Below are 16,267 nucleotides of genomic sequence, written 5' to 3'. Positions count from 1 at the left end.
AAAAAAAGCATAAAAACAACTAAAATCACAGAATTTGTAGGTTTTTCTGCTCCTATGCTATTATTAACCTCAATAACCTTAATTTCCACTCATTTCCAGTCTATTCTGAACACCTCACACATCACAATAGTGTTTTTATGTCCAAAAGGTTGCACCGAGGTAGCTGGATGACTATGCTAAGCGACACGAGTGGGCGGCACAAACACGTGACCCATCTAGGCGTGAAACTGCAGTGGCAGACAGAATGGCAGTTTGAAAAACTAGGCCCCAAACTGTACATAATGCAAAGAAAAAAAAGAGGTGCAAGATGGAATTGTCCTTGGGCCCTCCCACCCACCCTTATGTTGTATAAACAGGACATGCACACTAACAAACCAATCATTTCAGCGCCAGGGTCTGCCACACAACTGTGGCTGAAATGATTGGTTCGTTTGGGCCCCCACAAAACAAGCTGGCAATTAATCTGTCCCTGCACAAACTGGCTCTACAGAGGCAAGATGTCATCCTCATCCTCCTCATCCACCGATTCCTCACCCTCTTCAGTGTGTACATCCTCATCCTCACAGAGTATTAATTCGTCCCCGCTGGAACCACAGGTCCCTCTGTACGTTCTGGAGGCTGGTCTCCCTGGAAGAGTTGATAATTCATTTTATGAACATCATCTTCTCCACATTTTGTGGAAGCAACCTCCTACGCCTTTCGCTGACAAGGTTCCCGGCTGCATTAAACACTCTTTCGGAGTACACACTGGAGGGGGGGCAACTCAGGTAAAATAGAGCCAGTTTGTACAGGGACCTCCAAATTGCTTCTTTTTCCTGCCAGTACAGGTACGGACTGTCTGACATGCCTACTTGGATGCTGTCACCGATGTAATCCTTTAACAGACAGACGCACGCTTGTCGCTGCTGCTTTGAGGATGCAAGTGCGGCTACAGCCCACACAATTCACAAAGACAGAAAAAAAAAGAGAATATTTTTATTGTTTGTGGAGCGCACTTTGAGGGTTACACAACCCTTTAACAGACAGACGCACGCTTGTCGCTGCTGCTTTGAGGATGCAAGTGCGGCTACAGCCCACACAATTCACAAAGACAGAAAAAAGAAGAAGAATATTTTTATTGTTTGTGTAGCACACTTTGAGGGTGTCACCACCCTTTAACAGACAGACGCACGCTTGTTGCTGCTGCTTTGAGGATGCAAGTGCGGCTACAGCCCACACATTTCACAAAGACAGAAAAAAAAAGAACAATATTTTTATTGTTTGTGTAGCACACTTTGAGGGTGTCACCACCCTTTAACAGACAGACGCACGCTTGTCGCTGCTGCTTTGAGGATGCAAGTGCGGCTACATCGCACACAAGTCACAAACACATTAAAAAAATCGTTTTTTATTTTTTGGAGCACTTTGAGAGTTACACCACCCTTTAACAGACAGACGCACGCTTGTCGCTGCTGCTTTGAGGATGCAAGTGCGGCTACATCGCACACAAGTCACAAACACATTAAAAAAATCGTTTTTTATTTTTTGGACCACTTTGAGAGTTACACCACCCTTTAACAGACAGACGCACGCTTGTCGCTGCTGCTTTAAGGATGCAGGTGCGGCTACAGCCCACACAATTCACAAAGACAGAAAAAAGAAGAAGAATATTTTTATTGTTTGTGTAGCACACTTTTAGGGTGTCACCACCCTTTAACAGACAGACGCACGCTTGTCGCTGCTGCTTTGAGGAAGCAAGTGCGGCTACATCGCACACAATTCACAAAGACAGAAAAAAGAAGAAGAATATTTTTATTGTTTGTGTAGCACACTTTTAGGGTGTCACCACCCTTTAACAGACAGACGCACGCTTGTCGCTGCTGCTTTGAGGATGCAAGTGCGGCTACAGCCCACACAATTCACAAAGACAGAAAAAAAAAAAAAGAATATTTTTATTGTTTGTGGAGCGCACTTTGAGGGTTACACAACCCTTTAACAGACAGACGCACGCTTGTCGCTGCTGCTTTGAGGATGCAAGTGCGGCTACAGCCCACACAATTCACAAAGACAGAAAAAAAAAGAACAATATTTTAATTGTTTGTGTAGCACACTTTGAGGGTGTCACCACCCTTTAACAGACAGACGCACGCTTGTCGCTGCTGCTTTGAGGATGCAAGTGCGGCTACATCGCACACAAGTCACAAACACATTAAAAAAAATCGTTTTTTATTTTTTGGAGCACTTTGAGAGTTACACCACCCTTTAACAGACAGACGCACGCTTGTCGCTGCTGCTTTGAGGATGCAAGTGCGGCTACATCGCACACAAGTCACAAAAACATTAAAAAAATCATTTTTTATTTTTTGGACCACTTTGAGAGTTACACCACCATTTAACAGACAGACGCACGCTTGTCGCTGCTGCTTTGAGGATGCAAGTGCGGCTACAGCCCACACAATTCACAAAGACAGAAAAAAAAAAAGAATATTTTTATTGTTTGTGGAGCGCACTTTGAGGGTTACACAACCCTTTAACAGACAGACGCACGCTTGTCGCTGCTGCTTTGAGGATGCAAGTGCGGCTACATCGCACACAAGTCACAAACACATTAAAAAAATCGTTTTTTATTTTTTGGACCACTTTGAGAGTTACACCACCCTTTAACAGACAGACGCACGCTTGTCGCTGCTGCTTTAAGGATGCAGGTGCGGCTACAGCCCACACAATTCACAAAGACAGAAAAAAGAAGAAGAATATTTTTATTGTTTGTGTAGCACACTTTTAGGGTGTCACCACCCTTTAACAGACAGACGCACGCTTGTCGCTGCTGCTTTGAGGAAGCAAGTGCGGCTACATCGCACACAATTCACAAAGACAGAAAAAAGAAGAAGAATATTTTTATTGTTTGTGTAGCACACTTTTAGGGTGTCACCACCCTTTAACAGACAGACGCACGCTTGTCGCTGCTGCTTTGAGGATGCAAGTGCGGCTACAGCCCACACAATTCACAAAGACAGAAAAAAAAAAAAAGAATATTTTTATTGTTTGTGGAGCGCACTTTGAGGGTTACACAACCCTTTAACAGACAGACGCATGCTTGTCGCTGCTGCTTTGAGGATGCAAGTGCGGCTACAGCCCACACAATTCACAAAGACAGAAAAAAAAAGAACAATATTTTAATTGTTTGTGTAGCACACTTTGAGGGTGTCACCACCCTTTAACAGACAGACGCACGCTTGTCGCTGCTGATTTAAGGATGCAGGTGCGGCTACAGCCCACACAATTCACAAAGACAGAAAAAAGAAGAAGAATATTTTTATTGTTTGTGTAGCACACTTTTAGGGTATCACCACCCTTTAACAGACAGACGCACGCTTGTCGCTGCTGCTTTGAGGATGCAAGTGCGGCTACATCGCACACAAGTCACAAACACATTAAAAAAATCGTTTTTTATTTTTTGGAGCACTTTGAGAGTTACACCACCCTTTAACAGACAGACGCACGCTTGTCGCTGCTGCTTTGAGGATGCAAGTGCGGCTACAGCCCACACAATTCACAAAGACAGAAAAAAAAAAAGAATATTTTTATTGTTTGTGGAGCGCACTTTGAGGGTTACACAACCCTTTAACAGACAGATGCACGCTTGTCGCTGCTGCTTTGAGGATGCAAGTGCGGCTACAGCCCACACAATTCACAAAGACAGAAAAAAGAAGAATATTTTTATTGTTTGTGTAGCACACTTTGAGGGTGTCACCACCCTTTAACAGACAGACGCACGCTTGTCGCTGCTGTTTTAAGGATGCAGGTGCGGCTACAGCCCACACAATTCACAAAGACAGAAAAAAGAAGAAGAATATTTTTATTGTTTGTGTAGCACACTTTTAGGGTGTCACCACCCTTTAACAGACAGACGCACGCTTGTCGCTGCTGCTTTGAGGAAGCAAGTGCGGCTACATCGCACACAATTCACAAAGACAGAAAAAAGAAGAAGAATATTTTTATTGTTTGTGTAGCACACTTTTAGGGTGTCAACAACCTTTAACAGACAGACGCACACTTGTCGCTGCTGCTTTGAGGATGCAAGTGCGGCTACATCGCACACAAGTCACAAACACATTAAAAAAATAGTTTTTTATTTTTTGGAGCACTTTGAGAGTTACACCACCCTTTAACAGACAGACGCACGCTTGTCGCTGCTGCTTTGAGGATGCAAGTGCGGCTACAGCCCATACAATTCACAAAGACAGAAAAAAAAAGAACAATATTTTTATTGTTTGTGTAGCACACTTTGAGGGTGTCACCACCCTTTAACAGACAGACGCACGCTTGTCGCTGTTGCTTTGAGGACAGTATCATATGCAGTGACAGTAGACTTGTCAGAAATTGTTGGCACGTCCTTCAGTCCAGACCAGATGTCCAAACCAGCCCTTGACTTATGACACAGGCGCACGCTTGGCGCTGCTACTATGTTGATGCACGTGCGGCTACATCGCACACAAGTCACAAACACATTAAAAAATAGTTTTTTATTTTTTGGAGCACTTTGAGAGTTACACCACCCTTTAACAGACAGACGCACGCTTGTCACTGCTGCTTTGAGGATGCAAGTGCGGCTACAGCACACACAATTCACAAAGACAGAAAAAAGAAGAATATTTTTATTGTTTGTGTAGCACACTTTGAGGGTGTCACCACCCTTTAACAGACAGACGCACGCTTGTCGCTGCTGCTTTGAGGATGCAGGTGCGGCTACAGCCCACACATTTCACAAAGACAGAAAAAAAAAGAACAATACTTTTATTGTTTGTGAAGCACACTTTGAGGGTGTCACCACCCTTTAACAGACAGACGCACGCTTGTCGCTGCTGCTTTGAGGATGCAGGTGCGGCTACAGCCCACACATTTCACAAAGACAGAAAAAAAAAGAACAATATTTTTATTGTTTGTGTAGCACACTTTGAGGGTGTCACCACCCTTTAACAGACAGACGCACGCTTGTCGCTGCTGCTTTAAGGATGCAGGTGCGGCTACAGCCCACACATTTTACAAAGACAGAAGAAAAAAGAACAATATTTTTATTGTTTGTGTAGCACACTTTGAGGGTGTCACCACCCTTTAACAGACAGATGCACGCTTGTCGCTGCTGCTTTGAGGATGCAGGTGGAATCTAGACGGGATTTGGAACCGGGGACACACTACCTCCATCAATTGTCTAAATCCCACTGCACTAATGGCGGATACCGGACGCACGTCTAACACCAACATAGCAGTCAAGGCCTCAGTTATACGTTTTGCTTCAGGATGACTGCTGTCGTACTTCATCCTCATCGCTAGGGACTGTTGGAGGGTCAATTGTTTAGTAAAAGTAGTGATGTTCCTACTTCCTCTCTGGGATGATGAACAACTCCCAGCAGCAGCAACAGCACTAGGAGGAAGTGGTTCTTGATCTTTCCCTATTTTATTTTTATCGGAGAAAGTATGGTCCTCCATTTATGTTATATTGATATATACGTGCGGCTAAAGCGCACACAAACACAGAAAATATTTTTTTATTTTTGCTGGAGAGTAGTGCACTTTGTGGGTTACAGCACCCTTTAAGAAATGAGCCAGCCGGCTCTTTACTTATGGGACACATGCGCACGCTTCGCGCTGCTCCTTTGTTGATGCACGTGCAGCCACAGTGCACACAAGTCACAAACACAGAAAATATATATTTTTTTGCTTTGGACTGGAGTGTACTTTCGGGGGTTACAGCACCCTTAACGGTCAAGCCAGCCGGCCCTTTACTTATGACACAGGCGCACGCTTGGCACTACTTTGTTGATGCAAGTGCGGCTACTGCGCACACAATTCACAAACACAGAAAATTATTTTTTTTTTAGTTTGGACTGGAGTGTACTTTGGGGGTTACAGTACCCTTTAACGGTCAAGCCAGCCGGCCCTTTACTTATGACACAGGCGCACGCTTGGCACTACTTTGTTGATGCACGTGCGGCTACTGCGCACCCAATTCACAAACACAGAAAATAATTTTTTTTTTAGTTTGGACTGGAGTGTACTTTGGGGGTTACAGCACCCTTTAACGGTCAAGCCAGCCGGCCCTTTACTTATGACACAGGCGCACGCTTGGCACTACTTTGTTGATGCACGTGCGGCTACTGCGCACCCAATTCACAAACACAGAAAATAATTTTTTTTTAGTTTGGACTGGAGTGTACTTTGGGGGTTACAGCACCCTTTAACGGTCAAGCCAGCCGGCCCTTTACTTATGACACAGGCGCACGCTTGGCACTACTTTGTTGATGCAAGTGCGGCTACTGCGCACCCAATTCACAAACACAGAAAATAATTTTTTTTTTAGTTTGGACTGGAGTGTACTTTGGGGGTTACAGCACCCTTTAACGGTCAAGCCAGCCGGCCCTTTACTTATGACACAGGCGCACGCTTGGCACTACTTTGTTGATGCACGTGCGGCTACTGCGCACCCAATTCACAAACACAGAAAATAATTTTTTTTTAGTTTGGACTGGAGTGTACTTTGGGGGTTACAGCACCCTTTAACGGTCAAGCCAGCCGGCCCTTTACTTATGACACAGGCGCACGCTTGGCACTACTTTGTTGATGCACGTGCGGCTACTGCGCACACAATCCACAAACACAGAAAATATTTTTTTTTTGGTTTGGACTGGAGTGTACTTTGGGGGTTAAAGCACCCTTTAACGGTCAAGCTAGCCGGCCCTTTACTTATGACACAGGCGCACGCTTGGCACTACTTTGTTGATGCACGTGCGGCTACTGCGCACACAATTCACAAACACAGAAAATAATTATTTTTTTTAGTTTGGACTGGAGTGTACTTTGGGGGTTACAGCACCCTTTAACGGTCAAGCCAGCCGGCCCTTTACTTATGACACAGGCGCACGCTTGGCACTACTTTGTTGATGCACGTGCGGCTACTGCGCACACAATTCACAAACACAGAAAATATATTACTTTTTTAGCACTTGGGGGGAGCACCCCTGATGGACAGAGCACCCCCTGGACAACACTACAGCACCCCTTTAGGACTGGGACACTGCACAGGACTTTTGGAGTGGACACAGCCCCTATGGAGAACTGACTGCACAACACAGTCCAGCCAGCCCCTATGGACTTTTGAAGTAGTGGACACAGCCCCTATTAACAACAGCAGCACAGCACAACACAGCCAGCCCCTATGGACTTTGAAGTAGTGGACAACAGCAGCACAGCGCAGCACAGCACAGCACAACACTACTCTGCACTACACTACTCTACACTACACAGCCCAGCCAGCCCTAACTCCCACCCTCCCTCTTCACTGTCCACAGCCGAGTGAGAAAATGGCGCCGACGCGGGTACCTTATATAGGATCCAAAACCCGCGAGACTCGGAAGGCGGGATGATGACGTTTTGCCTCGATTTCAGATCCGAGTCAGGCGGGAAAAGTCGAGCCTGACTCGGATCGGACTCGGATCGGGGGGGCTCGGGGGGGTTCTGATTTCAGAAATCCGAACCCGCTCACCCCTAATTATAATATAATACATTCTGATTATATTTAACCAAGCCGTATGTACATCTCTATTTTTATGTAGAATATATATATATGAAATGTGTTTTTCTTAATTATTTGTTGATGCCCTTTGTTTGGAGTGTTGTGCAACATTGTTAGACGTTCAAATCCTCTCTTCTTTTCTTGCAAGCTTTTGTATTGTCAGTGGTTGACACCCTCTATTTTGAACCAGCTGCTTTACTTTAGACAGAGCCCACCTGGTTATTATTCCTTTGTGCATTGCTATATTTGGATATACTATTTATAGTATATTAGTGCTTTTCATAATGATTATGCATTCCTTAGTCACAATAAGAATGTATATTGTTTATTGACTATTATACTGAAATAGGAATAGCTTATACTGTGCTCCAGTCAGATCTGATCAGTGTGAATTAGCTATTGCAAGTGAAGCATCCATTTACATTGAACTCTTCTGCCTGGAAAAAAGACCATTACCAATAACAGTACTGCTGTGCCTGGATAACAGATAAATGTAGGATGGGTGCTATGGCATCCGGTCATCCAGTAAGCTAAATGGCTAACACTCCACCAGCCAGAAAGAACTGCTATTAGTTAACCAGATGAAACCCACTGCCAGTATGGCGCCACTTGTGACCCCTGACCCTACACAAATCCAACAAAATGTTAGCAGTGAAGGGAACATTGTGGTGCACAGCAATTATGCTCTCACCCAAGCATAACTGTCCCATAGCCCCTTTATGAATATCCACTCCATAACACAAATGCTTACCAGCAGGGGCCTATCTATAATGGGTGCAGGGTGTGCGGTGTACACGGGCCACCAGTTCCAGGGGGGCCCCGCCCCACACACCTTGCACCCATATTATTTAAAGCTGCGCCCATTTTCCTGGCGTTTTGTGCATGCGCAGTATATTTACATACAGACATTCCTCACTTAACAACCTACTCGTTTAACAACCGTTTGGACATACGACCAGCACACTGACCAGCTTGAACCCATAGTACAATGACTAAAATGTTATTCTGAATGTCTCTAAATCTAGACGCTTGTCATTTTACCGATACTGGGGGACCGGCATCCTACACATGGCTCCCCTTCCCATAGCCGAGGGTGGGGGGGTTAGGTTTAGGGCTCCCGGGGGGGACTTAGGATTAGGCACATAGAGCCGGGTAAATCAGGCACATAGAGCCGGGACTGGGATCACATGACCCAGCACAAAAAAGGTTTGTTTGTTTTTTCTACTCTGCACTCAGTGCACTGCAGTGAAGGGAGCTGCGGCCGCCGGAGGAGGTGAGATTAGGTCATTTCATGCTGTGATATTAGTAGAAGGAGGGGAATGGGAACACAAGGGGGAAGGGAAGCCATGTGTGGGATGTAGATGGGGAAGGGGAGCCATGTATAGGATGTGGATATGGGAAGGGGGGCCATGTGTGGGATGTGGATGGGGAAGGGGAGCCATGTATAGGATGTGTATATGGGAAGGGGAGCCATGTGTGGGATGTGGATATGGGAAGGGAGGGCATGCGTGGGATTTGGATATGGGAAGGGGAGCCATGTGTGGGATGTGGATATGGGAAGGGGAGCCATGTGTGGGATGTGGATATGGGAAGAGGAGCGCAGTGTGTGGGATGTGGATTTGGGAAGGGGAGCCATGTGTGTGATGTGGTTAAGGGGAAGAGCAGCACAGTGTGTGAGATGTGGATAGGGGAAGAAGAGCGCAGTGTGTGGGATGGGGAAGGGGAGCACAGTATGGGATGTGGATAGAGCAAGGGGAGCACAGTGTGTGGGATATGGATACGGGAAGGGGAACAATGTGTGGGATGCGGATGGGGGAAGGGGAGCCATGTGTAGGATGTGGATGGGGGAAGGGGAGCGCAGTGTGTGGGATGTGGATATGGGAGGGATCCATGTGTGGGATGTGGATATGGGAGGGAGCCATGTGTGGGATGTGGATATGGGAAGGGGAGCCATGTGTGGGCTGCAGATGGAGGAAGGGGAGCCATATGTGGGATGTGGATATGGGAAGGGGAGCCATGTGTGTGATGTGGTTAAGGGGAAGAGCAGCAGAGTAGTGTGTGAGATGTGGATAGGGAAAGAAGAGCACAATGTTTGGGATGGGGAAGGGGAGCACTGTGTGTGGGATGTGGATAGAGCAAGGTGAGCGCAGTGTGTGGGATGTGGATATGGGAAGGGGAGCCATGTGTGGGATGTGGATACGGGAAGGGGAGCCATGTGATGTGTGGGATGTGGATATGGGAAGGGGAGCCATGTGTGTGATGTGGTTAAGGGGAAGAGCAGCGCAGTGTGTGAGATGTGGATGGGGAAGAAGAGCACAGTGTGTGGGATGGGGAAGGGGAGCACAGTATGGGATGTGGATAGAGCAAGGTGAGCGCAGTGTGTGGGATGTGGATATGGGAAGGGGAGCCATGTGTGGGATGTGGATATGGGAAGGGGAGCCATGTGTGGGATGCGGATGGGGGAAGGGGAGCCATGTGTGGGATGCGGATGGGGGAAGGTGAGCGCAGTGTGTGGGATGTGGATATGGGAAGGGGATCCATGTGTGGGATGTGGATATGGGAAGGGAAGTACAGTATGGGATGTGGATAGAGCAAGGGGAGCACAGTGTGTGGGATGTGGATATGGGAAGGGGAGCCATGTGTGGGATGTGGATACGGGAAGGGGAGCCATGTGTGGGATGCGCATATTGGAAGGGGAGCCATGTGTGGGATGCGGATGGGGGAAGGGGAGCCATGTGTAGGATGTGGATGGGGGAAGGGGAGCGCAGTGAGTGGGATGTGGATATGGGAAGGGGATCCATGTGTGGGATGTGGATATGGGAGGGATCCATGTGTGGGATGTGGATATGGAAAGGGGAGCCATGTGTGGGCTGTGGATGGGGGAAGGGGAGCCATGTGTGGGATGTGGATATGGGAAGGGGAGCCATGTGTGTGATGTGGTTAAGGGGAAGAAGAGCGCAGTGTGTGGGATGTGGATAGGGGAAGAAGAGCGCAGTGTATGGGATGTGGATAGGGGAAGAAGTGCGCAGTGTGTGGGATGTGGATAGGGGAAGAAGAGCGCAGTGTGTGGGATGTGGATAGGGGAAGAAGAGCGCAGTGTGTGGGATGTGGATAGGGGAAGAAGAGCGCAGTGTGTGGGATGTGGATAGGGGAAGAAGAGCGCAGTGTGTTAGATGTGGATAGGGGAAGAAGAGCTCAGTGTGTGGGATGTGGATAGGGGAAGAGCAGTGTATGGGATGTGGATAGGGGAAGAAGAGCGCAGAGTGTGGGATGTGGACAGGGGAAGAAGAGCGCAGTGTGTGGGATGTGGACAGGGGAAGAAGAGCGCAGTGTGTGAGATGTGGATAGGGGAAGAAGAGCGCAGTGTGTGGGATGTGGATAGGGCAAGAAGAGCGCAGTGTGTGGGATGTGGATAGGGCAAGAAGAGCGCAGTGTGTGGGATGTGGATAGGGCAAGAAGAGCGCAGTGTGTGGGATGTGGATAGGGGAAGAAGAGCGCAGTGTGTGGGATGTGGACAGAGGAAGAAGAGCGCAGTGTGTGGGATGGGGAAGGGGAGCACAGTATGGGATATGGATAGGGGTAAGGAAGCGCAGTGTGCGGGATGTGGATATGGGAAGGGGTGTCCTGTGTGGGATGGGGAAGGGGAGCATAGTATGGGATGTGGATAGGGAAGGGGAGCGCAGTCATGGCATTTAGGGAGCAGCCGCGGGGTAGAGAGGAGTGTCACGGAGGAAAAGCATTAGCAGCCTGCCTCTCTGACTGAGCCCCTGAGAAGAGAAGACCCAGCTGCTGTTGCCTGTGGTGTCTCAGCGAGCCAGATCCTGCTGCCCGCTGAGACACCATGGTGAGCGAGGGGATTTGTGGTGGAAGGAATTTGTGTATTTGTGCTGTCAGCCTGTGTGTGAAAGAGTTGGGGGGAGGCTGTGTGTGTGTGTGCGCACGCGCGCGTGTGTGTAGGAGTTTTATATTTGTTAGTATGAGGGTAATATGTGTTTGGCAGAGTTTTCAGTTGGGGGGGGGCAATGTTTATATTTAAGTGTTTTAACATGGAGGACAACATTTCCCAGCATATACAGCATTCTGGGGATGCCGCAATCCACCTGTGTATGCACTGCCGCCACTGACTGTCTACCACCCACTGGCTGCTGCAATGTATAAAAGTAGTGGTGCGCCCAGCTCCTACTCAGCCAGACGCAGCGCTGCTAATATACGTTACAGCAGGCAGCACTGCAGCTGCCAGCCCTGTGCGCTCCGCCCCCTCCCCGTCTTCTGCAGTCTCTCTACCATGGCATAATGTGTATAAGGGGCACTACTGTGGTGTAACGTGTATAAAGAGTACTTCTGTGTGGTCTAATGCGTATGAGGAGTACTACTGTGTGGAGTAATGTGAATAGGACACTACTGTGTGGTGTAATGTGAATCAGTACTATTATGGGACCACGTCCCTTTCCCATTAAGCCACGCCCCTACATTTTTTTCTGTCACTCTCTCAGGTATGGGGGCGACAAATTAGACTTTCGCCCTGAGCGCCACAAGGTCTAGAACCGGCCCTGCTAGGGTTGTGTGACTGGTGTGGCTGCACAGAGCACAGGTCTATGTGGGCGGCAGCATCGCCACTCCACGGCTCCTGCTTCTGGCTGCAGGGTGCTCGCTAGTAATTAAACTGGTCCTGAATGTGTCTAATAGTTGGCCATTGAGCTGATAGGAGAACCCTATGCCTGAAGGAAGCATCCCGAGAGGTAAATCTATCAAAGGCATAAAGCCTAAGAAAGGTGTGGACAGAAGACCAGGTGGCCACCTTGCATAGCTGTTCAGCTGAGGCGCCATGCCGGGCTGCCCACGAGGGACCCACAGAGCGAGTAGAATGAGCACATACTGAAGCCAACACAGGAAGGCCAGACTGCGTGTAAGCCTGTGAGTTAGTCATGTGAATCCATCTGGCCAGAGTCTGTTTGTTAGCTGGCCATCCCTTCTTGTGGAATCCATATAGAACAAAGAGGGAGTCCGATTTCCTGATGGAAGTAGTGTGGTCCACGTAGATCTCCAGAGCACGGACCACTCCAACGAGGCCTCACCTGCCGAGAGGTCTGGTGAATGAAATGCAGGTACCACAATTTCCTCATTTAGGTGGAAGCAAGAAACCACCTTGGGAAGGAAACCTGGGCATGTACGAAGAGCAGCCCTGTCCTGATGAAATATTAAAAAAGGGGGAGCGACATGAAAGCGCCCCTAAATCCGATACCCTGAAGAAACAGAGCCAGAAGAAACAGAGTATTCACAGTGAGCCACTTGACATCCACTGATTCCAGGGGTTCGAATGGAGGTTCCTAAAGTGCTTGGAGCACCTCCGACAAATCCCATGGAGCCACAGGAGGGACAAAGGGAGGTTGTATACGTAGAACACCTTGCATGAAGGTTTGAACATCCGGTATAGGAGCAATTCTGCACTGAAACCAGATAGACAAAGCAGAGACTTGCACTTTCAGAGTGCACTTGCACTAGATCCAGTCCAGCCTGAAGAAAGGCAAGAATTAGAGAAACCGTAAAGACTTGCGGGTCATAGTTTCTTGGAGCACACCATTGGAAATATGTATACCATATTCTGTGGTATATCCTGGCTGAGGCCGGTTTACGTGCTCTGAGCATGGGCTGGACCACAGAGCTGGAGAAACCCTTAGCCATTAGGAGGGATGTCTCAAGAACCAAGCTGTTAAAGACAGACGGGCTAGGTTTGGATGTAGACACAGACCCTGAGACAACAGGTCTACTCGTAGAGGAAGTTGAAGAGGAACGTCTTTGGAGAGCCCTTGAGGATCAAAGTACCAATGACGTCTGGGCAAAACCAGAGCTATGAACAGGACTGTGCCCCCCCCCTCATGTCTGAACTTTTGAAGCACTCGAGGAAGTACGGATATTGGAGGGAAGACACATGCCAAATGGACGTTCCATTTCACCCACAATGCATCTATGAAGGCCATGTCGGGGTCCTGTGTTCTGGCTCCATAAAACAGAAATTTGTTGTTTTGTCTTGAGGCCATGAGATCCACTTATGGAAGACCTCATTTGTCCACAAGAAGCTGAAAAACTTCTGGATGTAGAATCCATTCTCCTGCAAGCACATCATGATGGGTGAGGAAATCCGCTTCCCAATTGAGAATCCCCGGGATGAATACTGCGGAGATGGCTTGGAGATTGCATTCGGCCCATGTGAGAATGCGGGACACTTCTGTCATTGCTGACTGACTTCGAGTGCCTCCTTGGTGAGTGAGGTAGGCCACAGCCGTGGCGTTTTCAGACTGTACTTGTACTGGCCTGTTTTTCAGAATATTCTGAGCCAGAGTGAGAGCTCTTTAGATGGCTTGATTGGTAACACTGCCTCGACTGGGGACCATCGGCCCTGGAAGGATTGCTGGCCTGTAACTGCACCCCACTCTTGGAGGCTTGCGTCCGTGGTGGGGTAAGCTCAGTCTGGGATCCAAAAGGCATGACCCTTGTTCAAATAGGAAGTCTGTAGCCACCAGGCTAGGGACAGGCAAACCTCTAGGGGGAGGCTCATCTTCTGGGATTTGAGCAGATGGGGTGGCCCATTCCACCTGGAGAGGTGTTGTAGGGGCCTGGAGTGAAACTGGGTGAACTCCACCATGTCGAAGGTGGACACCATTGATCCCAAGGCCTGCATTGCAGAGTGAATTGACACTCAGCGATTGTGGAGCAGTCTCTGTAGTCTGTGCTGGATTGCTGAAATCTTGTCCGCTGTTAGGAAGATTCTCTGAACGCGAGAGTCCAGGAGGGCTCCCAAATGTACCATCCTTTGAGAGGGTATTAAGAAAGATTTTTTTCCAGTTGATCAGCCAACCGTGCACTTGAAGAAAGGCAATGGTTACCTGTAGATGGCGGTGAAGAATCTCTGGGGAGCTGGCCAACAGCAAGAGATTGTCCAAGTATGGGAGCAGTCTGATCCCTTGACGATGAAGAGAGGCCACCATAACTGCCATGATCTTGGTAAAGACCCGGGGATCATTGAAAGGCCAAATGGCAGAGCCTGAAATTGGTAATGTTTCTGTAGTATAGCAAACTGGAGATACTGTTGATGAGAAGGCATTATAGGTACATGTAGCTAAGCGTCCTGAATGTCTAGAGATACCATAAAATCCCCAGGCTCCATAGCTAGGATAATGGAATGGAGGGTTTCCATATGAAACCCGGGCACCCTGATAAACTTGTTCAGAGATTTGAGGTTGAGGATAGGGCCTATGAGGCCCATTGGGCTTCTGAACTAAGAAAAGGGTAGAATAATAGCCCTTACCCCATTGTGAGGAGTGGACCCAAATTATTACACCTGAATTAAGTAAAGACTGAATGGCTTTTTGGAGCAGCAGGTCCTTGGTTGGGTCCGATGGAGGTCCTGTGCAAAAGAACTGTTGGGGGGTTGCCTTAGGAATGAGAGGTGGTATCCATGGGAGACCACTTCACTCACCCAGGCATCTGACGTGGTTTGATGCCAAACCTGGGTGAATTGAAGAAGTCGGTCTCCCAACCTGGGAGCCCCCAGGGAGAGGCCCATCCTGTCAGGCTGTAGGCTTGACCTCAGACTTGGCAGGTGGACGTCTAGTAGCCCAGGCCTGTTTGGCCCTAGGCTTGGAGGCCTTGGCTGATGTCTGCTGTCATGGAAAAAACTGAACCTTAGCTTTTCCTTGAGGGCAACCGAAAGGATGACATCCGAGGCTTTGTATTATATGCAGTGGGCAGAAACGCTGTCATGTTAGCCGCCAAAGTAGTCACAATTTTATCCAATTCTGAACCAAATAGGATGTCTCCTGCATAAGGAAGAGGAGACTCTAGAGCCCATTTTGATTCTAAATCTGCTTTCCAGGAATGTAGCCAAAGAATACGGCGGGCCACTACCAAAGTGGCAGATATCCTGGAGGCCATGAGAGATGTATCCATAGCTGCTTCACCTAAGTAGGAGGCTGCATCTATAATGTGAGATATGTAGGACAGCTGTTCGCTCGAAGCATCAGGGGGAAAAGTCTTTTCTAGGGCCTCTGCCCAACTCTCAATGCCACCCAGGCCGTAGCCCTAGCAGGACGAGTAATATCTCCTTTAAGTATACAGATTTATGACAAGCTTCTATACGTCTATCTGTAGTCTCCTTCAAGGAGGTTACAGTATGAATGGGTAAGGTGGCATTTTTAACCAGACGTGCTACACGAGAATCCACTGCTGGGAGAACTTCCCATTTAGTACAATCAGTAGCTGGAAGAGGGTAAAAGGAACTGAACTGTTTTTGAATTTGAAACCTTTTACCTGGCATATTCCATGCTTCATTCATGTGATTAGATAGCTGGTCAGAGAGAGGAAACTCTGGTAAAACTACCTTTTGTCGCTTAAAAAGTGCGTGTTTTTTCTTAGGAGTGGGTTCATCCTCTTCTATTTGTAGAATAGTTTTAACAGCTCTCACAAGAGCAGGTATATTTAGTTTAGAGGGTGGCTTGTCTTCTCCTGACTCCACAGATGATATCTCAGAATCAGATAACTGTGTGGATTGGGAATATATGATAGTACGTTTAGTAGGCGTAGCAGGTAAAGGCTATTGTTTTTGCACCATTTACTGAAAAACCATAGCGGTATTAACCAAACTCCGTACTGAATTAGACAGTACGTCTACCCATGGGGGAGGCAAAGGATTTGCATGGAGTATCTGCTTTGGCAATC

The 16,267-nt window shown here is 47.9% G+C and overlaps 1 protein-coding gene across 1 annotated transcript in view; it reads right to left on the bottom strand.

Moving 5' to 3' along the window:
* SLC9A9 (solute carrier family 9 member A9) overlaps nt 1–16,267 on the bottom strand; it is a 1,019,060-nt gene that overhangs the window by 462,795 nt on the left and 539,998 nt on the right. The window lies entirely within an intron of this gene.

Source organism: Taudactylus pleione, unplaced genomic scaffold (genome assembly GCF_031769625.1).
Source record: "Taudactylus pleione unplaced genomic scaffold, aTauple2 ptg000395l, whole genome shotgun sequence".
Taxonomy (NCBI): Eukaryota; Metazoa; Chordata; class Amphibia; order Anura; family Myobatrachidae; genus Taudactylus; species Taudactylus pleione.
The sequence above is the reverse complement of the archived record's forward strand: the minus strand, read 5'-3'. Positions and strand labels throughout refer to the sequence as shown.